An 18,143-nucleotide genomic window follows, 5' to 3' on the forward strand; every position below is an offset into this window, starting at 1 on the left:
ACATGGATATAGTAATTGTTATCGTTCATCAGTCACCACATCATCCTGTTGCTGTATAGGCAATAACAAACCATTCTTAAAGGTCTGCCAGGCTCCTAGGTGACTATCATTGACAGAAATTTAGAATTCCAAGGCTAATGTATTTCAGTACTTGTAGTATCCCACACTCTGGTCTCTTGGCAGAGTGCATATATTTTGAGGATGTATATCTATATATATATTTAATTAGATGTTAAAAGTCTCAGAAAAAAATTTTGAGCAGATGGGTCTTCTTATGAATACCTGCTTTGTCCACACTGTCAGTGAGGAGCAAAAAGGTGATCGGATTCCACCAAGCTCTGCTATGGGTGTGCTAAGATAACTAGAACACCCTCACTGTTTCAATAAAAGATGCAGGTCCTACATGTGAAGACTTTATTTCTCTGCTCCCTGTCTACCATGGAAAACAGGTATAGTTGTTTCTGAATATCCATGTGTGCTGCTTTAAAAGGAAAAGTGTTGACCTCAGGGTAGATGGGAACGTCTCTGGTACCTCCCCTGGGTCAGGGAGTTCTTCACCGGATGATTAATTTCAAGAGTCTTTAACACCTTCTAAGCACAGGTGGATCCATTATGGCCATCAGCAGAGACGAATATATGAGGCCACTTGAGTGAACTGTCCTGATGTCTTCCCAAGGGGAGTTATCACAGATGAGTCATTTGTGTAAGGACAAAGAAACAGTACCAAGTCCATAGCCTGAGGTGGCAGGTGTGCACACCCTCTGAGTCATCGGCCTTCCAGTCTTTTCACACTGGTGGATATATTCTTCCTCTAAGATAATAGAGTACCACCCTTATCTTAAGTACCTCCCCACAGTCTAAATTAGTAGGCTTATTTGTAGAAAAGAGAAAAGAAAAGGTGGATACCAGAGTCTTCCTGTAACCCAGAATACCATGTTAAGCTAAAAGAATAGTAGGTCATAAGATGCAACTTAAAAAACAACCAAGGAGATTGTGCTTAGATTTTCTTAACAAATAAAGTAACCTTCTAGAAAGATAGAGATGCTGAAACTTTCAGTCAGTAGGGCAAAAGTTTTGGAAAATAGGAAACGAAGAGAGATAGTAATGGTAAATGGTTCATAATATAAGTGCTAAATTCTGGAAAGCTGTGAATAATCCTTAGCAACATAAGTCATCCCATTTGTACAGCATGAAGAATGAAAGCCATCTTATATAATAAATATAATGGTCTGTTCACTTAGTACATTATTATATATATATGTGTTTTTTAGGAGAATTTAGCAAAAAACATAGCAGCTGAAAACAGGTCAGCCTAAAATTCATGTCAAGAACGAAGGGTTCTGAAGTAACAACTTTGTGATCTATGCAAGGAAAAGTAGCTGAGAGTGAAAAATGCAGAGGTCAAAGACAGTCTGACCTTTGGGTCAGAGAAGATGAAAAAAGTTACTCAGAAATGCACTTTTTTAAAGAAAAAGAAAAGAGAGAGGCATTGAGTACAGAAAGCTGAAAGTAGCATCTTAAAACAGTAAATGGGAATAAACAAGTAGCATTATAGAGGAGATGAGTAAAATGTCATGTTCATGTTCAAATGTGGAAGTTAGCAACTAGAACTGCCAGAGTAATTTTAAATTCCATATCCACAACCAAATCTTAAGTATGTCACTGTTCTCCCTCTGGGTATTCCACAGTTTCTGTTCTAGGAGTATCCTTGTGATCATTTCTTATCTCCTCTGAATTAGCCTCTGGGGCTCTATTGTAGAGGCAATGATGAACCTGATGATTTTGGTAAAATTAAAATTTATTTAATGAACTAAATTTTGTATAAGATAAACAAACCATGATTACTTCAGGCAGTGGGTGTTACTTATAATAGTCTCCTAGTCTAGTCTGAGCTGTAACGTTTCTGAGATGCTACAGCAAGAATTCAATAGTAAAGTATTTTTTTAAATTGATTTCCTTAATGTTACTCTAGCCATGTTAGTTTGTGTTAATTTCTGCACCTCTGCCTAACTTGACAGTTCCATTTCTATATACACAGAGATATGACATATGACATTGACTCTTATCCTATCACTGTATGCCCTGGGAAAGTCTTTTTCCTACTCCTGCATCAGGTATTTATTACACTGAAGATACTCCTGAGCTTTTTCTTTTCCGAGTTGAACAAGCTCAACTCTCTCAGACTCTCCTCATATGACAAATGCTTCAGTTCTTGATCAACCTCATGGCCCTTTGCTGGACTTAGTTATGAGGTCTCTTTCTCTCCACATCACACTGTGCTTGCCAGACTTGCCATAGAATCATAGAACATGCTGGATTGGACTTTCTTACTGGATAGAAGCTCTTTATGTCTCTCCCCCATTGTTCCTAGTTCAAAAGTGTCCTCATCATTTCGGCCAGCCTGTTGGCTTTTCCACCACTTAACTGTGTCGATCTTCTCTCTTCACAGCAGATAGATTTCTTCAAGAAATATCTGAGGGTCATAGAAACCAAAGCCCTGCTGTTGACACCATCTGCACAACCAGTTGTCGACCTATAGGGTATGTTCACTCCTTCTCAAGCCCTAGCTTCCCCATCAGGATCAAGGATACACCACCTGGACTTGTGTGCTCTTGATTGTCTCCTCCAGAGCCCAGTAGTCATGCTTGATATATTCCTGGTGTTCTCTGAAACTATCACTGATGCACACATGAAAAAGTAGAAGAGGTCTGCTGTTGCCTGAGGGCTAGACAAAACTTGACATTCTTCCCACCAATCCCAAACCTATCCCCCTAGCAAGAAGAACATGTCCCTCCAACAGCAGATCAAGTAAGCAACTGGAGCCCCTGTTCCCTGCAGCAAAAGCTCTGCTGTCACTTGTCGCTTCCTCCTGATGCTACTGTGTGTCTCAGTCTCACTTGGCTCATACGATTCATTGTTAATACCTCATCTGCCAATCTACAGGTAGTGTAGGAGCCATCCTCCCCCACTAGAAGAAGTCACCAGCTTCCAACCTCCATCATCGAGGAAATCTCCACTTCTCAGCCTAATAAGCACAGATTCCACTTTCGGTAGATTTGGAATTCAGGCCCTTGGAGAAGATCAAATCAAACTCATTCATTTAATCCATACTGTTCTGATTCTTTGGTCAGAAATTTTAAACAAGCCACCTTTATGACAATACTTTTTTCGTTTTGGTGTTGTCATGCAAGCAAATTTAATTAAATAACACTAATTCTGAGCAGACAGGATGAAGAAGTGGAGGAAAGGGAGTGAAAGGGCAAAGAAAGGATTGATTCCTTGCCCTGCTTTCACCAAAATCCCAACAGCATGGTATCATTAGGAAAGTCAGGATCAGTCAAAGATGATAAATCAAAAATAAAAACCTCACAACTAGTTCATAGGGAAAGCTCTATGCAATAGAAAGCCAGTAACAATATTTCCTTGAGTCTGTAAAGTTTTGTTTGACGCCAGGGTCTCTTCAGTGAGGGGGTTATGACCTTTCCAGAGGTCAACAAAAGTAATCATGGGGATGTGAAACATTGACAATTTATTACTTACTGTAAACAAAATCTTGCCCTTCCACTCCCGTTCTATCCTTCACCTTCAAGAATAAATGTCAGTCTATCATCAAGACTACAAAATGCATGCACAGATAATTCTTGCAGGTTTGTCACTGTTGCTATGTATATGTGTTTTCCTACTGTCTTATAAGAAATTCAAAAGATTTCTAGCATCCTTCACATCCTTTCACTTCACATAAGCTTCACTGGGATTCTAATAACGCTGATAACAGAGCACACAGAAATCTCTGGAGTATAAAGGGCACTGACAAGGCATGATACCAAAGGGGAATAAACATAAAATCATAGAATTACAGAATATCCTGAGTAGGAAAGAACCCACTAGGATCATTGAAGTCCAACTCCTGGTCCTGCATGGGATAGCCCTACCATGTGCCTAAGAGCATTGTCCAAACACTTCTTGAGCTCAGACAGGCTTTGACCACTTCCCTGGGGAGCTTTTTCCAGTGACCAACCACCTTCTGGGTGAAAAACCTTTTCCTAATATCTAACCTTTCCTGGCACAACCTCATACCATTACATGGTATGTTGATAACACTGTGATATGTGGACAGGCTATGGCAAATAGCCTTCCCAGGTGATCTTCAAGGTCCCCTTCCAATCCAAACAATTCCATGATTCTATGAAATAATATAAGGTAGATATACAACTTTATGAAATCCCAGAGTGAGGCAGGATACAAAAAAGTGTTACAGCAAACATGGGATGGCAAACTGCCTGTTCTGAGTATCCCTGAGGAAAGAAAATTGTACCTTTCCAGGATGATCGACAAATCCCCACCTCATCTTTGTAATTGGGTTTCTGGTGCTACTGCCAAACACAGGAGGGACAATTGGAAAGATGGGAAGGAGACATTTCCTGGCAACAATAGCTCTTCCTCTTAAACTCTTTTCTGGCTGTTTTCCCTGGCCTGGGCCCGAGATTTCCCCACATGAGGAGCAGGACCTCCCCCAGCTATATGCCAATTCTTGGAAACTTGAGAAGAGGATAGGGATACTTGGATGTGAGACACTGCTGTTTAGCAGGGCCTATAGCACCAAAGGGAAGAGAGAGTGGGGAAAAGGAACTGAGATGGGAATGTGGATACTGTACTCCTGAGGAACACAGGAAGAGGTTCCAGGAAAGAAGGAGGTGTGGCCTCAGCTCCCCTGAAATTTTCTGACCTCTTGGCATCTTTGTCCCCTCCTCCCCCATGCTTACTATTTTTCCCCTGACTGCACCTGGTCACAGCTGAATACATCTTCTCTGAGTTTATCTGGTCAGACTCCTGGCGGCCAAGGGTTGCTCACCCCAAACCTACGCAGTTCTGTCCTTGTTCTCATTACTTCTTGGATCAACACCTGCACTGGTTTCATCTTGATCTGTCACTTTCCCATGGGCTATATTTGTTTTTCTGAAGGGCAGCAAGAGATTTTTGCCTCACAGAGAGGTCACCTTAGGCAGGTACTACCTAGATCCCAGACCACAATAATTCTTTGCCTTCCCATTTGCTTCTACTGTCTATCTTTCAACTGGTGCTTTCATCCAGTCGGTCACTCTGTTGCTTTGTCAGTACCCAAGGTAAGACACCATGATGTTTAATCATTGGCTGCAGTTTACAATAGCTAATTGTCTCAGCTAAGCATGTCAGCTTCACGTTACCTTGCAAAACACATTTCCAGATACCTTATCACAGTTGTTGGGTGAGCTCCAAACAGCCCACTCTAACAGAATAACAAGAAACAGGAAACAGGCACAGCCAGATAGTGCTGATCTGAAATGTCAGCATCAAAGGAATGACAAGGCAAGAACACAGCTCAAATACACTACTCTTGGTCTAAAAATCAAATTCCATTATAAACCAATGACAAAAGGAAATGGTCCAAAACTTCAGGGTAAAAGAGAACTTAAAGAGTTGGCATTAGGCTCAGCAATTTTGGGGACTGACATCAGAAACATTTACAGAATATTGGGGGGCAAGGGCTGCATCTGAACAGACAGGGCCAAGGTTTGTACAGGGAAGATTTAATATAGTCTGTTGTAAGGGAGTGGGATGAAGAGGTATAAGGGAAAGCAGAGATTGGGTTGAATAGTTTATTTTGTCCCTTACTAGCCTAGTAGGGACCAGGAAGTTATCATACAACACACTAAAGTCAGAAAGAGGGTGGAAAGAAGGCCTAAACCAACAAACTCAGTGGAGAGTCAACTGCCGTCCCACAATAGATTATATGAGAGCTATATTATAGGAAATACAAAAAATGTTTGCCCAAAGTTTATTACCTAAAGGTACAAGAAAGCACTGGAGGTGGAATCCTAAATGGTAGCTGCAGCTTTATCACTGTGTAAATGTTCTTCAACAACAACAACAAACAAGCAACAAAAAATGAGCTACAATTTTTGAAAATTGCAACCATCTTAGTCCTGAGTAGGCAAGAAATGAACATATGGCTCTTGTGCACATCTCTGTGTCCATGTTCAAACCTAAGTTATGCTCTTCTATGTTAGAATTCAAATGAAGATAACATGGAGCTGATTCATCTCTTACCCCAAGAATTAATGATGACCAGTTTCTTTCTTTCAGGTCCAGTTTCCAATGTGGATTACATTCCCATTGAATTAGATGAAAATATAATTTGGGTATTTAAGTAATATATTATTGTATTGAATTCTGTTTTGTTTCACTGTAAGTGTGGACTGTGATGACTTTCTTTCAATAAGCTAAATTTTTAAGGTTTGGAATCCTAATCTCAAAATTAAATTTAAAGAGAAGAAAACCCACTCGAGATGAGCTTTTCAAATGCTGGAATTCATGTTCAAATCACTGAAATCTTTTAAGATCAAAAGATAACTTGCCACATTTGCATTTGAGCATTTATTGGTAATGCATAGAATGTATGATTACAATAATTAATATGGATTAATATAATATTAATTGAATGTCTAAAGCACTGATTCTGGAAAAATGGTTCAATAAATCTTGTATTTATCAGTAAATTTACCATAAAGCAGATTAAAAGAAAAGATTAAAGGAAAAAAAGAAAAAAAAAAAAGGAGATCTTTTCAGCTTGTATGACCAAGACACTGAAGACACCAATATATGGCTGCTTCTCCCCCAAAACTGAGATTGACTCCACAGACACTAATTTTAAGGAGTTGTTGTTCATGGTTTCTGTGTAAAGAAGCATTACCAGATCCCTTCTTGATCCTATCAACTGTTTAGTAGGCCTTTGTTCCTGTCATGGTTGTATTTCTCTTTGCAAATTACAGTAAGAGGTACTGAAGTGGCTATTCCAACAATCATGTCCTGACAGCCATGCTATCTGTGAGGGGGAAAGCTTCTGAAATGTTTTCTGCCATATATCAAGATGTATACAAAATTCTTCTGTCTTTTAGGCTTATTTGGAAAGCAATGAAAACATTCAAATATTTGGATCCACTCATACACAGAGTGACCTCCCTGTGATAGGCAGTTATATTAAGAGCTACTCTGCAGTAGCTTCAAATAAGATGATACATCTTATCATGATACTAGTCAGAGTTCATAGAATGAGAGAAAAAATATCATTAGTGTTACTGGGAAAAAAAAAAAGATTAACTTTCAAGCAATCAAAAACTGTCAGTTAATAAAGTCAACATACTTCAGTGTTAAATACAAGCTGAAAAAAATTACTCTCAATTTAATAATATATGTTAATTGGTTAGACTGGGAGACCTCGTGAAGCAGGAGACATATTTAATTGGTTGCAGGAGTGCTGAGGGATTTTCTACGTAGCTGAACATACGTTAAAAGATTAGCCAAATAATTTTTAAATTCAGCTCAGGTGTTGTCTTTTCTTCGCCTTTCTTAAGGGAATTGTTTGCCAGAGCTGGTTTATCCATTGTACATGGCTCTCTGCAATGATGAATCTGCTGCTTTTCCTGTCAATTATTGTACTATGATATTCTATAACTTGAATGGAGCTGAAACACAAACTCATCTGCAGTGACAAGGAAGGATTATTCCCTCTCTCTTGGATCACTAGGAAGCTCCTTTATGCTTATACTGTCTTTTCTGTCAGTCATAACTATATTCCTTAAGAAACTCTGCCATATTTTCCATTTTTCCTTAATTAACTGGAGAAGCCAATCCTCCAGCAACTGGTAAGACCATCACAGCTGGGATCTTCAGCAAGAGGATATACCTGAGCCACTTGTTTATATTTTTCATCTTTATGAGGTATTTCTGACTCCAGCCACACAATTCATACTCTAGCTTCTTGAGATACACATTAAAAACAGTGTGACAAAAAAAGAGTGTACATTTGTAGCTGTGTTTTTGTATTTCCTATTAAGGTATTAAATTACTTAACATGATCTTTGCAACTTACCTTTTAAAAATTTAAGTGGTTAGGAAATATTACTACGTGTGGTGTTAGAGCTGCTTTTAGGTTTATGATGACAGACAGATGCAAACTCAGAATAGAGATGATGAGTAAAGCTGGATTTTTTTCAGGGCAGTCCAGCAGTGTTAGTGCTGTTAAGCCCCACACAAAATGCGTCAGTATTCTCATTTACATTTTCTGCTATTGAAAGATTTGGGTTACAGAATAAACTTAGATGCCAGACACCTGCCTGCATTTCAGCTAGTTACCATATTCATTATTTGCATTTAGCAACTGTTAATACAGCAGCTGTTGAAACTACTAATGTTCAGTCTTTCTCTGTTACTAAGACACAATGGTTTTTAAGATAAAACTTTTCGGGCAAGGCTTCCAGACAGTCATGATGTGAGATACTGCTACCATCACCCTTTGACAGGATTTCCCTATTTCCTGTGTGAGTTATGAAGGGTGCATGGACAACAAGAACAGAATTAATAAAGGTTCTGTACTGTTTGTAAGTACTGCAATAACTAGTCTAATTTGTGAGGTCAATTTTTTATTTCTGTGTTTGTTATTGACATAGTACCTGGTTTTGTAATTCAGGCAGCTTGATGCTTTTTGTCACTGAAAGCAGCTTGATCCTTTAAAATATTATCAACGTAAGCCTTCATGAAATACCTTTTATGTGGTATTACCAACTTGATTAATTTGGTAAACCTTATTTTTTACAGCAGTAAGCATGTATTAAAATGTCCAGATTCATTAAATTTTTCGTAAACTATCTTCTACTGTGACACCTCCATTAATGCTACTATAAGAGCACTAATAAGACCCATTTTTCCCTCCTAAGCAACACCAAGGAACAAACTATCAGTCACGCTTGTTGTTAACCTTGTTGTTTTCCAGAAAATTCTGTTAGAGGCATCTGACTATACAGCCTGTATAAATATGTGCACCACTGTAGCCATCACAGATCTCACCCCTTTCCTTCCTGAGCTTAAATGTTCTTTGGGTTGTTCGACACTTCCATGTGTTAACTCATGACTGTATTAAAACTGCCTACATCATAGCTTTCTATGGTCTGGTGACATTAAGGCATCACTAGATGGAATTTTAAATTAAAACTCTTTGGGTGTTTTACCTTCTGGAAGCTGTAATACTTCTTTTGTTGTATTGATCTAGGACCTGACTTAGAGGAGTGGGAAGAGTAATGAGACTTTCCATAAGATAGCAAGTGATGAAGATAAGTACAAAATTGAACTGACAAGCTTTAGGGTGGTAATGTTCTTGTGTGCACTGGTGACAGCTGGTTGGAAGATTTGTGCTAAAAAGAAGTGGTTCTTCAGCTAGAAGGTAGTTGACAAAAGACAAAACAAAAATATGGCTTTGGCATCTACCTTTGAAACTAATCACATTCTCCAGGAGAATAAGATTGTGTTTTTTTCATAAGAAGGTATATGCCTGTGTTACTAAAAACATAGACTAGGAAATTGTAGTCTAAATATTCTGAAAGCCTACTTAATGGGTAAAGAAATTGAGGTAGAGATAAGTAATAAATGAGCTAGTTACTGTCTACACTAAGATATGTAAAAACAACACATAAAAAGGGAAAAGTATTTGGAAGAAGAAGCATCTACAACTACTTAAGAATTCCAAGTATTTTCTGAAAAGATTACTGATATTGATTCACTATGTATATTTTTAATAAACATGGTCTTTCTTCTCTATTCAGGTATTTTGATATCTAGCTAAATATTATGGTTGTCATATACAATAGATATATATGAAAACCCACCCATTTCTACATTTATGGCTGTTGCCCCATGGACTTTGAGGGCCAGCTGTTGAAAGATGAGAGTTAATCAGTGACTCATGAAAATAGAAGGGGTCAAAGCTCACCCTTTCCACTTTCATGAAGTCTGAAGACATCAAAATAAAAAAATCAATAAAGTGAAAGGCTGTGTGTTTTACCAAGGCAAATTTTTATCTCCAATAAAGATGATCATCCAATCAATGTTTTCAAGTCTGAAAACATCAGATCTATAGCCACAATTAAAAGAACAAAAACCAAAAAACCCAAAACTCATCAAAACCCAAAACAAATCACAAAACACATGTATTAAATTCAGAGAAATCTGAAAATTTTCTGTTTACAATTGTTATGGAAGTACTAAAACTATGTTATTCAATATGATCTTTATGTTTCACTCTAATTTGAATATGAAGAAATCCTATGATAAAGTGTTACAACAACTTCTTTCAACATGATTTTGTAAGACACCTTACTTCTTTGTCAGTGTAGCCTTTACTTACAGTTACTACTCAGTAGTACAGGATTATTTAGCTGTCTATTCTTCTACATCTTTATCAGTCTATAGATTTGTGCATATTGTTTTCATGCTTCTGCATCTCATATATATATTCTGGAGAAGGACTTGTACCCCAGATTTGAGTGCTTGTTCATGCTGCAATTGAGCTATGAATTTACCAAAAATTCTCTTTAGGCCATTGCATTTTACAGGTGCATTGGAGGTCAAGATGCAGCATAGTCAAAGTGTAATCTCTTTCAAACAGCAGAAATTAACCTTGAAGCATCAAAGAAATGATAACTATGTTCTCCAAGGAAAAAATGGCATTTTTCTTTCTACCCTGAAAGTGTCAAAATAGCTTCTTTTTTGTTGCCTGGAAGGAGGATACTCTGTTCACACATTATAAATTAAAATGATTGAAAAGGAAGAGGAAAAAACCAAGTTGATAAAATTATCAGATTTGTTATTGAGGCCTATTTGTGGATGACACTTAACTAGGTATTTAAAAATAATCTGTCACAAGGCTGAACATAACCAGTTATCTCAGGTTATTTCTGAACTACCGCCTGCTTAATATTTTTGGAAGACAAGCCCTCTGGGGCAGACTGGATTCCTCAATACAGCTGAATACTGTGGAAATTGCAATATGTAATAAGCTTAATAAAAATCTTTAATTGATTAATAAGACTGGAGCGTCTAGAACAAGGAGAAGAAAGACAGGAAAGTTCCCATGAACATTCAGTTGCCAATCAGCATACAGTTAAGAAACAAACATTTAAACATCCTCTTTTAGAATGGAATATCATATAAAAACTTGTTAAATAACTGAGACATTTTATGTAAGTGTTGTTATGGGACTTATTTTTCATTCTCGTCAAGCACAGAAGAAACAGAATGTATCTAGATGTCCACTGTTTCTATTTTTTACACATTCCATAAGACTGATGCTCACAATTACTTGGCATATTGAATTTCTTCAGGACATGCCTTGTATTATTAGAACTTCCAGTGAGCACAGAGATAGATGTTTTTAGCAATGAAGTTTGTGAGTTAAACTACTGTACATCAGATCAAACATTCCTCCATTGTGATGGATGACTTCCCTTCAGCTTTACACTTCTGAAGCTGTTCTGTTTATTTCATTTCAAGCTCACTTTAATCCACACTTGAAGGAGCCAAATCTATATTCAGCGTTGAGACTGCTATGTGTTCCTGTCAGATCTTTCTTTTATTTTTTTACTGATGCTATTTAAAGGTTTCCTGTTAGAAAGCTTAGCATATAAAAATGTATACATGTTAATTTTGCATTCTCTATGCAATTTCTACCAAAAAATAGCAAATGATTCAGTATCCTTTAATCACATAGCATGTCTTTTGTTTCTCCAGCTAAGGATTTTTTTCCCCTTTGGTAAATTGGCACATTGGGTCTTCAGGTTAGGTTAGCAAAAAACATCCTTTACTTGAAAATTAGCAAGTAAGCATTCGTATTAACACCTTTCTTTTCACCTCAAAATTCGAGACTATCATCCTCCATATTCAGAGATGTCTGCAGAGCTCTGAGCATTGACAGTAACCGGAAGCCCCAGTGTAAACCCTTTGAATCTTCTGCCGAGATGACATTAGGCCAGAAGAAACACTCATTATCTCTAACTGGCCATCCTATAACAAACAACAACTCTTGAACACCAGCCAAAATTAAAATCTTTCCCTGTTGTGTTTATGTTTGATAGCATTTGTGTAAGACACGATCATTAAATCATAGAATTCAGCTTTCACCGTCTCACCACTCCTGCTGGTAAGCTCATCATTAAAAGCTACACAAAGGGGTGTTCTTAGCAGCATGGGACAGATTCTAAGCCACTGGCCTGGTGTTTTGGTCTCATAAGCATATTAGACAGCTTTATGGGATTTGCATTTAACAAAACTGTAAGGAGATTAATTACAGCTCCTTAAGCCACTGAAAAGTAATGTAAAATCAATTACTGTGTTATTGGCTAGGCCAGACAAAAATCAAATGAGAGCAGCACTTTTACTCTCCATTTCAGATTCCCATTAGCAAAGATTTCTCAGATATGTGGGCATGATTATGAAACATGGGATAATGTTAGTTAATTTTTAAGAAGGAAACTTTTTTTTTTTTTAATTCTATAGACATAGGGCCTTTGTGGGAGTACAGTGGTCTTTTATATTTCCCTGAAGACTGCTGAAAAATTTTGCAGAGAATGAATAGAGATCCAATGTTTTTTTCCCTGTAGATAAACAGCCATGGATTTATCATTTGATAATCAATGCATATTTCAGTGGGAAAAATTCCATTTGTCTGCATCTAGTACAGTACTTACACTGTACTGTAATTCACAAGACATTTTAAACAGTTCATCATGAAGAGTCAGAGAAAATTTTGCTTACAGTGTTTTGAACACAAGATTGAAAATATTTGAGGAATTTTATTTAAGCCTGTAAAACAAACTAAAGTACAAACACCGTCCCCACTTAGGTATATTTTTCACATATGCCCCTCCATCCTTTAGGGTTTCTTTTGAACTTAGTATATTTTATAGTGTTATAATACACATTTAACACAGACTGAAGTCCTAGTGGAAAGTAGTGCATGAAACCAAAACAGGAACCTGTTGAGCTGAACTTCCTTCCTTCTCCCAGATTCAGATTATATCCCACAGCAGAAGACCCACTCTGCAGGGCAAATCACACACAGCTGAGACACATGATGGTGCAAGTCTGCATGCATGTGAGAAAGGCACACACTTCCAGCTGCTGTAAAGCAGTATAAAGTCTCATTAGCTGGAAAGGAGGCAAAGAGCCTCTTAGAGTGCTGTGAAAAAAACAACTTTGTGTGAATTGCTAGAGGGAAGATAATGGGAGGCAAATCTAATAAACACAAGACTGCTATTAGTACGATGTCTATTAAATTCTTTAGAGTTTTTCATATTCAATAGTGACTCCAAATCCAAGTATTTTGTGACTCATCAGGGAGTGCAATTCTCAGTGTAGAACATATATGCTAACTGGAAAGGGAGTCCTGCTGTGCTTTAGCTCATGTCATTATAGAGACACAAAATATGTATTTGGAAAACAATTTCAACAAATATTTTGACTGAGGTGAGCTACATCCATGAACATTGCTACCACAAACGTTCAAAGATGGTTAAGTTGTAATTGCACACTGCAATGAAAAATTTTCTCAAAGCTTGTCCTGACAAAAGTAATGGCCAGTCTTCGCGAGTGAAGATCCGGGGAAGGTCTTTCCACCTTCCAGCCTGCACATTGGATTTTTTAGGTGAGACACAGTGTGCGCGGAACTGAGCCCACCCTTTAATCCTAAGGTTCATCTGCCGGGGCCAAGCGACCCTGGACGGTGGCAGCGAGGTCCTTAGGACGTAGGTGGGTTGCCTTTAAGGGCTAACGAGCCCCACCTGCCCGGGAGTGGCCCTGACCGGGAATCGAACCCGGGTCTCGGCGGTGATAGCGCGGCGCCTTTACCACTAGACCACCAGGGGCTCCCCTGACAAAAGTATTCTAAATCATTTCACAGTGATTAATATACTTTTCTTTCCTATAAGAGAAGCAGGCCATCATTACAAAAGTTCAAAAATGCTGGGACTCAAACTGTTTAATAAGATAAACTTGTATTTCCTGGGTGCATTGAAGACACATCATATTATTTTCTTGAATATCATATTACTATCACTTCATAACAGTTTATGGATAAAGTGAGATAATTGTTGGCAACAGGAATATAATGCCTCTTCACAGCTGTGAAGTCATAATATGATGTAAATATATCCATTAGTAGAAGTCTCAACAAAAAAAAGATTTGGTTTTTAAAGCGTAATGAATATTAAACAATTCTTGAACCTGGGAAGAATTCAGTCTAAATTGAAAGGAAAATAAATGAACAACAAAATCAATGAAACTCCTCAAATTAATTAATATAACTTTTTAATCCTCAGACAGATTAGAGCCATAAAAGACAGATTCTTTCAGGATATCCACACACCTCACTGTCTATGTCAAAATAACTCTGTCTTCCTGTTAATAAAATAAAAATAAAAAAGTCCTATAAAACAGAATTGACCCCAAATCAGGAAAGTTTTTGGCTAGAAAAACAATAAAGATAACCACAAAACCAAGTCTTGAAGAGAAAGAATTCTTAAGAACATACTCTTCCTGAGACCTTTATTACGAAAAAAAAGACTGTTTTTTGCTCTTGTACAGAGCAATAAATTTTACCATTTGAAAAGCAGAGGAATGCCTTGGTTCTACAGCCACTTCCAGGAGGGTTAGAGAGCATCTCCCTGCAGACTGTGGCTCTGTTGTGCATTAGAGATGGATGGAGACTCCGTGAGATCTCTCATTTGGATGCCTCAAATGTTCTGTCATTTGGGCTGTTGGAAAAAAGATGGGTGTGAACAATTATGTAAGACATTCTGGCAAAATAAATGAACCAGCTGGTTTTGTCTCTTCTACATTTGCTTAAGTAAAAATACTCAAATAGCAAAGAGTGCTTAGGGAGAGACTGCTCCTTCTGTCATAGGTCAGGAATGTGACTGTCTGCTTTTAAGATAAGGCTTGGCAAAATCATTTCTGGCCTGTAGCCTTGGCACACTGAGTTAGATAGGAATCTGACTGTGTCCTTTTTAAGCCCGGTCATCAAATACTTATCTGATGAGAGAACTTGGTGAAATTTCCCGTTTGAGCCACTAACTGTCATAGCAATCTGAATAGCTAAAAAGATTTCCTGGATTTAATAAATCCCTTCTAGGAGAAAAAAAAAAAAAAGTTCTTAGATTACTTAGGTTATGGTCACCTACTTACTAATCATCTCCTGATTAATCCTCCATGAAGTTGAAGCCTCAGTGATTTCCTCTTACCCCCTTCCTGATTTGGAAGTTATATTCTTTTAGAGAGGAAGCAGAAGCAACCTCACGTGACGTACACAATCATTAACAACACTTTGAAAAATGAGCAACAACAAAAGCACACTCTAAGGTTACTGTACTTTTTTTTTCCCCCCTGTAAATTATTCCCTCATTTCTAGCATATTTGTATGAAGGATAATGTACAGAGTGTTGAAAGAAATATGTGGTGTCTGTTTAGACGAGAACATGCTGATAAGAAGTGGCACGTTATGACAAGCATTTCTCCTTATCTCATTACCTCTCATTCTTTCCAGTTTCTCCTCTTCAGCAAAACACTGAAATGTGACTAGAGCAATAACAGTGATTAAAATGTCAGGTTACTCTATCCTTCACTATTTATCTCCTTTTCATCATCTACTCAGGTACATACAGTTGTGGAGGGAAAATGGTAACTCAGTGAGGCTGAAGTTGTTACACATTTAAAAGATGAGCATCATGCATTGCTGCTGTGTCAGTGTCTGTAGCAGAGGGAGAAAGAGGTGAGGGAGTGTGTTAGTGCATGTGTGTGCAAGTGTGTGTGTTTGCTCGTGTTGTACACAGAATAATCTTGTAATTATCAGAAGGCTTATTTTTGGTGGGATAGGTGACACCATATAAATTTAGCAACACAGCTTTCCTCCTTAGAAAACTGTTTGCAATGCTATTATTAGGCACCATTAAGAACTGAACTATTCTGCCTATCTGCAATATCAAACATTCATGAAAATATCATAGGTCCCCTTTTACAGCAGGCAGGCTAAGAAGGTTCTGTGGAATTGTGTTATGACTGCATATGCAATTTCAAAGTTAAAAATATATTAGTACTTTAATTATTAATCCTACTACACAGGGATTCATAGCATTCTGATAAAAGTCTCCAGATCAGGCAAATTCTCAATGAGAAAAGGCAAAATGTATCAGGAATAGAAATCATCACCCTCATCCCCTTTGAAGAATGTAACTAATCTTCACTAAATTGAATTTATATAAATGTTATAAATTTTTTGTTTTGTACAGACTAGCTTGTCCCCTGTTCCTCCCCAAGACATACCTACCTGCAGAAAGACGCTGGAAGATTCAACCATCTATGGGAGATGTCAGGGAAGGATTGGTCATCCTGTGCCTTCACATGAGATATCTGCAGTCCACTGCACTTTGTGAACATTGGAGTTCCTCTGTTTCTTTGTCATTATGAGTGCTGCTGAGAAAGGGTAGGATTTGGTCTGTCATTGTTTAGGTCGCTCAAAGAATCACCAGCAAAAGATATCGACATAAACAGGTTTAATGCAAAAGTGAAAGCACAACAAAGCTTATTGGCAAAGTTCACTCTACTAATTCCTAAATGGTTAAAGCACATAAAGAAAAAAATAGACTAAAATCTAACATCTATCATTCTAAAAGTAAAATACACCTAAAATTATTTCCATGTAGGCTGGGGATGAAAAAAAGTAAAGGATAGGACAAGGTTAGGATAAAAAGGAATTAAGGACATTTCCACTGAGCCATAAGCTTCAGAGTGGACCTCCTTGCCAAACTTTGCACCAAACTTGACCAACAGTTCATACCTAAAGGTTTTAACAGCACTTAATAGCACTTAATCGATAGCCCAATTTAAACAGTTTAAGAAAAAAATGTATAGAATTTACTATAGCACAACCATAACTCTTTTGTAGGCCTAACTTATGAATCTACTGTACTTAAGAATCTAAGACTGCAACGTTCATAATATATTTACTATAGCATATTCACATTCACATGCACAGGAATGTATGTACAAATATGTACCTGTGAAAAATTCCCCTCAAGTTCAGTGACATACTCATGTTGGATGTCTTTAGATCTTCTCAATAGGTGAAGGGTTGAGCCTTGAGGAGTAAGGCTCCATTGTTGGTGTTTGGCAGCAGTTCTTCAGGTAAAGCAAATGGAGTCCTCTGGCTCTGAGAGGTGTGCCACTCGGAGTGAGATTGCTGGTCACAGCCCACTGCGGTCGAGGAGAGCTGAGAGTCTTACTTGAGGACCACTATTTATAGGGTTGCAAGAGAGATGTCTTTAGTCGTAGCAATTTTCCATCCTGACCTCAATTCAGGTCAGTAACTTTCCTTGAAAGTTCAGTAACAACACTGTTGTTCCATTTGGGTTGTTAGTCAGGAAAGAAAAATAATTTTCCAGGGCAGCTGGTTAGAAAACAGGGGATTGTTAGACAACATAAATTCTTGGGAGCAGACAGTGTTTCTGATAAGCTCAAGAGGAGCTTAACCCAGATGTTGTTCATCAAGTCTGAGGCCTAACAAAGTGTTTCTGAGATCACAGTGCAGCTCATGGAGGGGGGAGGGGCATTGTGTCACCACATAATGGGGGACCATTTACTCAAGCTGACACATGACTTCAGTCTGGTGATTGATCTTTCAGTCTGGTGAATGAAAGACAGGCAGATGCCATTTCAAAGACCCCTTTTAGCTCACAGAGTACAAAACTAAGGATCTGAGCCACATTCAGACTGTGAGTCACCTAGGCATGAGTAGAGCCTTAACCATGGAGTGTGCAGGCAGGTATGTGTCTCTTCCTCTCTGTCTCAGAGAAACAGTCATAAGCAAGTAATGATTAATCAGATGATTCTACCACATATTTGTTTATTTTAGTATCAGCTTGAAGTAAAAACAACTCTCTATCAGTTATTTAGGTAACTACTATTTAGAAGGCCCAGAGATGCCTTCATGTAGCATCATTTGCAACAGTCTCTGTTGACAATCTCTGTAACATGTAGACACCAAAAATCATGCTGAAATGTTTTCAGTGGAAAGCTCAGCCAGTGTGCTGAGATCACAGACTACAGATTCTGTCTTTCACATTTTTCTCTCAGTCCTTTCTATGTCTACGTGGTATCTCTTGCTTTTTAGGCTTTAGACTATAGACTTTTAGACTATAGCCTGTGTTGGGCACAGAGCCATCTTGTTAGAGCATTCATAAAATCCACTTCTGTGATAACAAATCAAATGCTATTTGGCCTACTCA

At 37.9% G+C, this 18,143-nt stretch overlaps 1 long non-coding RNA gene across 1 annotated transcript in view; it reads right to left on the reverse strand.

The window, feature by feature from the left end:
* LOC126640259 (uncharacterized) overlaps positions 1–17,067 on the reverse strand; it is a 33,395-nt gene extending 16,328 nt beyond the window's left edge. Inside the window, exons 1-3 of the long non-coding RNA XR_007628965.1 lie at positions 16,917–17,067; positions 16,187–16,332; positions 14,464–14,618 (exon numbers count right to left, since the gene is read on the reverse strand). This is a non-coding gene — a long non-coding RNA (uncharacterized LOC126640259). The remainder of the gene's footprint in view (positions 1–14,463; positions 14,619–16,186; positions 16,333–16,916) is intronic.
* Positions 17,068–18,143: the final 1,076 nt, after the last annotated feature.

This window comes from Myiozetetes cayanensis, unplaced genomic scaffold (genome assembly GCF_022539395.1).
Source record: "Myiozetetes cayanensis isolate MyiCay16 unplaced genomic scaffold, myiCay2020 scf2-11, whole genome shotgun sequence".
In the NCBI taxonomy this organism is placed as follows: Eukaryota; Metazoa; Chordata; class Aves; order Passeriformes; family Tyrannidae; genus Myiozetetes; species Myiozetetes cayanensis.